Genomic DNA, 8,105 nt, shown 5'->3' with positions numbered 1-8,105 from the left:
CCCTGTAGGAGGCATGCAGGAGGTAGCTGGTTGATGTTTCAGGGTCACATCAATGTTTCTCTCTCTCCCTGTCCCTTACTCTCTCTCAAAAATAATTAATAAGACATCTTTAAAAATAAATAAAATAGGTTCAGGCATGTGAACTTTCATTGCTTCTGGACTGGCTGAAGTAATTCACAGAGATTCAGCCTGTTTTTGTTTTTCAGTTGGCCTTAAGACATGGCGTATAGTAAGAAAATTATGAAATAACCGGAGGCCCAGTGCATGAGATTTGTGCACTTAGGGGGAGGTCCCTCAACCTAGTCTGTGCCTTCTCACAGTCCAGGAGCCCTCAGGGGATGTCTGACTAATGACTTAGGCCCGCTCCGTGCCACCACCACTGCACTCATCAGCCTTGAGCTCGGCTTCTGGGGAAGGAAGGCCTATGCTTGCATAAATTTCATGCATCAGGCCTCTAGGAGATTATATATATATATATTTTTTTTATATATATATTCTATTGAATTGAATATTTTAGTTCTGAGAAAATGAGCGGTGCTCCCCCTGTGGGAGCACACTGACTACCAGGAGGCAGCTCCTGCATTGAGCATCTGCTCTCTGGTGGTCAGTGCACATCATAGTGACTGGTCGTTCTGCTCTTCATTCTATTTGCATATTAGCCTATTATTAAATAGGATATATCCTACTTTATATGTTTACTTTTCTTCTTCAAAACTTTAAGAAACAAGGGTTCTTATGCCTATTTTTTGTTTGTTTGGAGGTTACCAGGATGTGCTGGGTTTAGCAATTTGGGTTAGGCAATATGTATTATGATAAGATGCATATAAGAGTGGAGCCATGCTGAGAAACATAATATTGAAAGTCACCAGAATTCAGTATTCCACTCTGTTTTCTCATCAGTTCTCGCAACCACTTGAACACATAGATGTGACCCCACTCTGTTTTACAGAGGAGAACACCGGGTCGCTGAGATGCTGGATGATTTGCCCAATGACTCAAAATAAGTGGTTGAAAAACTGGAAGGTGAATCCAGCCTGATCCCAAAGCCGACACCCTTGCTCCTGCTCTATGATGCCTTTCATGATAGAGAATCAGTCTTGGCCTGTCCCAACGACCTCAAATTCCAATCAGCTTTTAAAGAAGGGTGAGCGCCTCAGTAGGAAATTACCCCATAGAGTCTCAATTTTAGTGGAAAAGGAAATGAATGCCTCGAATTCCAAGTTGCAGCTTTTAGGATTCTTGAAGTGACCAAAGATATCTCGCGGGGCCCTTTCTTTTCTAGGGGCTAAAATGTGTCTGAGGCTAAAAAAGAGTGTTGTGTGAACTCCCAGGCCAACCTTGGCACACAGCCTGACCCCCCTCAGTGCCGTTCAGGCCTCTTTACGGCGTCTTCTTCCCAAGCCTCAGGATCTTCTAATGGAAACCCAAGTCGCCAGAGCCTCCACATCACTCTGGACAACAGCATTTAAGCATCTCCCAGACACCAGATTAATTCAGGCGACAAGTGATAATGTGCATTTTATAGTGTTCAAGACACTTGAGAAGTTTATGTCTTTCGATAAATCCCACAAGCTCAGGGACCCTGTGAGGGGGTTGAGCAGGTGTCATTGTCATTTTGCAAAGTAGGAAACCGACTCAGCCAGTCTATGATAAGGACTGACTCCCGGGGCAGAATTTCAACACTGTCTCTAAATCTCAGGTTCATTTTGTGGAAACTATCAACCCCTTTGGCCTCGTGCCTTATAGATGTCACAGGAGAGTTTTTATTTTAATCAGAAATGGGTAGAGGTAAAAAAGGGGGGGGGGCTTAGAATATACAGGCCCACACACTGACAGTTACAGCAATTACGATGACAAAACCAAAGCCCAAAGCCGGAGGAGCCAGTCGGCTGCTGAAAGTCACAAAGACAATTAGTGGAAGAGCCTAAAATAGAACAAAGGCCTCACTCTTTCTACACTTCGGAGCCGAGGTCAGGTTCTCCTCCTGCCCCCTTTCCCAGGGCTTCTGGGTGGCTTCTGTTTATATGCACATTCCCGGGCCCCAGACCAGAGAATGTGGCTCAGGTGAGCCCCAGGAATGCACATTTAACAAACTACTCTCCTGATCCAGTGACTATGGTCCTATAAGCTTAGGCCACGTTTTAAGAAACTCTGCTCTCACTATTTTCAAGGACTGGGGTGGGGAAAACATTGGTTAGTTGCATTTAAGGAACAATTGGCTTTTTGTCAGGCTATCCCAGAGACCAGCCATAATGGTGATCGACAATAGGTTAGCACAGTGGTTCTCAACCTTCTGGCCCTTTAAATACAGTTCCTCATGTTGGGACCCAACCATAAAATTATTTTCATTGCTACTTCATAACTGTAATGTTGCTACTGTTATGAATCGTCATGTAAATATCTGAGATGCAGGATGGTCTTAGGCGACCCCTGTGAAAGGGTCATTCGACCGTCAAAGGGGTCGCGACCCACAGGTTGAGAACCGCTGGAGCAGACACTCAGGCAGAACGGCGGCATATCATAGACAGAGACGCGTCCAGGGAGTCTGCTGCTCCTTCACTCCGAAAGTGAAATAAGCCAGTCAGACAAAGACAAGTACTATCTGCTCTCACTTACATGTGGAATCTAATGAACAAAATAAACAGGAATGAAATAGATCCAGAGGCACGGATACATAGAACAGACTGACACCTGTCAGAGGGGAGGAAGATGAAAGAGGGTAAAGGGATTAGCCAAAAAACATATTTACAGAACATGTAGACACAGACCACAGTGTGGTGATAGCCAGAGGGAAAGGAGATAGGTAGAGTGGTGGTGGGCAAGGGGGGGCGGGGGGATAGGTTTGGAAAGAGGCTTTGCTTTGAGTGATGGGCTCACAATGCAGTGGGCAGATGATGTTTTATGGAGTTGTACACTTGAAACCTGTATGGTGTTGTGAATCTATATCACCCTAATAAATTCAATAAAAAAAAAAAATGTAGACTCAAAAAAACATGGAAAGTAATCGCTAGGAAAATCTGCCCTTTGCGGAAGTGCGAAGAGAAGTGTGATGGCGACCCTTGGCTGCACTGCCCACTCACCTGATCTCAGGCCCAGCCTGTTCTAGCCTCCTGGCTGAGGCTCTGTCTGTGCATTGGGTTTTGGCAGGATATGTTTTGTTTTTGCTTGAAGAGAGAGAGACAGGAGGAGAGAAACATTGATTTGTTGCTCCATGTATTTATGCATTCATCGGTTGATTCTTGTCTGTGCCCTGAGCAGGGATCAAACTCATAGCCTTGGCCTATTGGGACAGCGCTCTAACCAACTGACCTACCCGGCCAGGGCCAGGAGATGTCTATGGATAGACCTAGTGACCTCCTGCAGCCAGGGTGCTAGACAGCCACACGCTGTTGAAGGCAAAGAAGACAAAGCTGTCATATTATAATTATAATCTTAAACGTGCAAAAGAAAACCAAGAGCCAGAGAACTTCCTTATCTTGAGCATTTTTTTCTATTCTTTTCTTAAAATAAGCTAGGAAAGCTTCCTGAAAATAACAATGTCTGAGATGGTCACTGCAGCTCTATTAAGGTTCGGGGGAAATAAAAAATTGCGTAACTAACTACATTCCTGAGTTCCCTCTCTGTGTGGAAGGACAGTGTGTCCTAAGAAAATTCCATCACAGCAGCTGCCTGACAAAGTTTGCAACCTATTGGAGAGTGTAGGGAGGATGTGAAGAAATACAAGGCTTACAACCAGGAAATGTGATAAGAAAACCACTGGAACGATAGCGCATTCTCAGCGTGGAAAAATTAACCTAACAATCTTTATTAGAGCAGGCTTTTGAAATAAGACAGGAGCATGACTTAGCAGAATAAGAAGCAGAGAAGTATCTCAGGCTCTGGAAATGGCATGCATGAGGACCTGTGTGCTGTTGGAAAAGGAAACTTTACGACATTAAAACGTTTGTAAAAGTTGGAGTGAAAATTGCAAGGGGGCAGCAAATGAGAGGCGTGGGAGGGAGCCTCCTTGGAGTGTTCTTGCTCTGCTAATAGTTGAATTCTTGTAGCTACACAGAGGGCAGGAGGCCAACTGGTACAAAATATGTAGATATTCTATGCAAAATAGGTGGATGTGTAGTCTAGACTTAGGGCCTGTTGGAACAAACAGATATCAGTCAGAGGTGAGATGGCAGAATAAGAAAGAAACTTTAAGTCTAGCTAGAAGGTAACTAGTCTATAGCATTGTCAAAAGGTATGGCATACAAAAAGGGAGGCCGGGTGATCTCTATTTTTTTAAGGAACAGAGATGGGCAGTAATACTCATTCAAGATACAGTACAGTGTCACTCACACAGTACCAAAAGGTTGGAGAGTAAACAGTGAAGGGGTACTTAAAAGTTTCTTCAAATTTCCCGAGTACAGGAAGCCATTCTATAATAGTCCTAGAACCATCTTGCTTTCAATTAATTAACTGAGTGTACAAGGCACTCTCTATTCCAAAAAGCAGTACATCCTCTGTTGTTGGATTGTTAGAAACTTTAACCTAGGTTTTTAGGTGAAGGTGAATGAAATCTGTTTTCCTGCGGATGTAACCCCTGGAGCTAGCTATACTTTCACAAGGAACATGAAAGACACCCACTTTTCTGCCTCACATCATCTCAGTGCGCCAGGCAGCCCTTGCGTCTCCCCCAGGGTCCTCACTTCTGAATGAAGCTTCTCGGTTACTCAGAGCTGCTCCTGTGTGGCCAGGTTTCTGGGCCTCTCACAACCCTTCCCACACATCACTGGACGACATTTCCTTGATTATTAAAATGTAACACTGCTGAGAAACCAAGAGGTCAAGTCTTGAACTGCAGCTTTGCTAAAGCCAAGCGGGGGCTCAGGCTGCAGAGATTTGCTGTGATTTATACACTGAGTGGCCAGATTATTATGACCACCCCATCAGTACTTCAGTGACACTTCCAAAAATACTGAGTATTGAAAACTTCCTAAGCAAATACTCTCAAGGTTTTTCTTTTATTATTATTATTATTTGCATAACTAATTCACTTCATTGTACTGATGGGGCTCTTCTTGGAGCTTCGTTACTAGTTCAAGGTTTCCATTAGTGATAAATGAGTTTCTGAATTACCTTGTACACCATAAGCTCTCTCCACAGTTCATGTGCCAAACCTCTTTGCTGCTGGTTTCTTCTTCCGCTTGCCTTTCCTATGTTGTTTCTCTGAAGTCAATGACTTTAATAAAGACACTTCATTGTTCCACCTTCCTGAGTGGGAACATGGTTGCGTCTCAGCTATTGTACTAGTATGTGCAGTACATCCTTTGGCTACCTTTGGGAATGCCCTGACCCTCTCAGAATACAGCTGGCTACTCCTTTGTTTTAACATCAGGTTCAAAGTCATGGAGACTTAAGTTTGAATCCCAAACCCCTTACTCAGTGATGGTGTGACCTTGGATAAGTTACTTGAACTCACCTTCTGTTTCCTAACGTAAAGAATGGCTATGTTAATAGTACAATTGATGCCTAAGAATGCTTACAGATGAATAGATGTTTATTGTTGTTAGTAATGCTATTGCAGCTCTGAAGTGCCCACTACTGCTCACAGCCATGTGACCCTCTATACACGGCTTTCTTTATCCCAGGATCCTTTGCTCCACCACACCATCATTATGTTTCTAGTTGATAACAGCTGATACTTTCTCTTCTTTAGCTGATTCCTCAACTGTGTCCATGATTCTGGTCTAAAGCATTCATATATCCTCCTCGGTATTGCTTTTTTTCTCCTCTGTTGTGCTGGGTTCCAATTCCCAAACACTCCATGGCGGTAATATCAACAATTCTATATTTATTCACTGATTTGTTTCTAGAAGACCCACAGCTTGGTTTCTAGACTAAATAAGTGACTATCAGTCTCCACAGAAACCCAGCGAATCCACCCTTCCACCATGTCAACCACACTCGGCATCAGAGTGTCATTGAGTTGGAAAGAGCCCCAGGATGTCATGTGATTCTGCCCCTTCGCCCAGTGATCCCCAAATCTCAGTATGGAAGGGGCTGAGTGAAGAGTAACTTTACGGTAGAGAAACCTGACAAACCTTAGCCAGGTGAGTAGTGATAATTATCTAGATAGCCTGTAGTGATGCGAATGGCACTTTACCTCTGGTGTCTTCCTCCCAAACCATATAACCTCAGTCTAATCACGTGAAAAACACCTGGCAATTCCCAATTGAGGGACATTTCACAAATACCTGACCAGAACTTCTCAAAACTGTAAAGGTCATTAAAAATGAGGAACGTCTAAGAAACTGTCACAGCCACAATGAGCCTAAGGAGACATGACAACTAAATGCATGTGGTGTCCTGGGTGGGATCCTGGAATAAAAAAACGAAGAAAATCTGAATAAAATATGGATTTCAGTTAATAATATGCTATCACTATTGGTTCGTTCATTGTGGCAAATGTACCATACTAATGTAAGATGTTAATAATAGGAGAAACTGGATATGACGTATACAGAAACTGTACTATCTTTACAATTTTTCTATAAACCTAAATGTATTCTAAAATGAAAAGTTTATTGTAATAAATTTAACGTGGGATCTTTCCCAGGGATTTCAATTTAGAAGGTATGTTTAGGTGGGAAGGGGTTCAGGTTTCTGCATTATGAACACACTTGCTTGTTGATTCCAATGCAGTAATTCACAGACCATGCTTTGAGAACCCTGGTCTGCTCTGAAAGTTCTCATAATTGGGTGTACTTTTGATGCCTGTGTCCCATCCCAGGTGGTCTAATTTAATTGATCTGGAATGTGGCCTGGGCATTGATATTTTTAAAATTCTCTTAAATGATTTGAGTTGCAATCAAGTTTAAAAATTATTTTTCTATCCCTGTGCTGTCCAATATGGTACCCACTAGCTACGTGTGGCTATATAAATCTAATTAAAATAAAATAAATCAATTCCTACCCCCATTGCAGTGATGTGTATTGACAGGTGGCTAGTGGCTACTGTATTGGACAGTGCAGATTCTGAATATTTTCATCTTCGTAGAAAGTTCTGTTGGACAAAGCTAGTCTACTAGTATGTCTCTAGTGTGGAGGGACATTTGTGGTCTTCTCCAAGAGCCTCTGAAAGGAAGAGCCCCTACACATTCCCTGTGAGTAATACACAGGGCAGGCCATTCTAATCACTGGTGAAGAATAACCAGCTTACTCTGGTTTGCCTGGGACTTGCTCAATCACTGAAAGTCTCACGTCCCTCAGGTATGGGTAGACCATGACAGTCACGCTAGAGATCCAGGGCCTCTGCAAAGGAGAGCTTCAGCCAGGAGGAAGCTGGGAGCTTTGAGTCTAGTTGGGGTAGAAGGGAGGATCTGATTCTGGGAATGTTTTCTCTAACTTAAGCCAGCTGGTGAGAGCATTGTCTTGTGTGCCCAGAATTTCATGAGGCGGGGATGTTGAATAGTGAAGTCATTTGCCTTTGATGATGGTTTAGCCTCTTGCTCCCTGCTAGCTCGGTGGATGCTGACAGCCAGGCCACTACCCACACCTCTGTGTATGTCCTTGAATTCAGTCTCTGGTCAAACCCACACATATCTGGATCAGAATTCCTGCTCCACCCCTTGCTAGCTAAGAAGCCTTTTGTAAGACATTAACTTATCAGAACCTTCATTTTCTCACCTGTTAAAAAAGAATAATATTTTCCCTTATGGTTGCTGTGAAGATCAAATGAGTTTATAGAAGTAGAAAAATAGCTCATAGTGTTATCTGATAAGTAGTCATTGAAATTATTATTATTTGCCCTCTCCTTAGAATACCTTTGACCTTTATTGTTTAAAAACCTCTTGTTAAACATTTCCTGTGTTTGATGAAGTTCCGTTCAAGAAACATTTACTGCGTCCATCTGTATTACTTTCAACAATAAAGATAAGCTTTAAAAAAATAAACAATTACTGCATGCTGTAGGCTCTAGGAATGCAAAGGTGAAATCAACTTAGTCCTTGCCCTCAAACACATTAGTCTAGCCTGGAAGTTAGAGGTATTATTACAGAACAATGTAGTAAGTCCTATGAGAGAGGTGAACATAGTGTGGTCTAGGCAAACAGAGGAGGGCCGAGTAAACTGGG

Source organism: Myotis davidii, unplaced genomic scaffold (genome assembly GCF_000327345.1).
Source record: "Myotis davidii unplaced genomic scaffold, ASM32734v1 scaffold2260, whole genome shotgun sequence".
NCBI classification, from domain to species: domain Eukaryota; kingdom Metazoa; phylum Chordata; class Mammalia; order Chiroptera; family Vespertilionidae; genus Myotis; species Myotis davidii.
The sequence above is the reverse complement of the archived record's forward strand: the minus strand, read 5'-3'. Positions refer to the sequence as shown.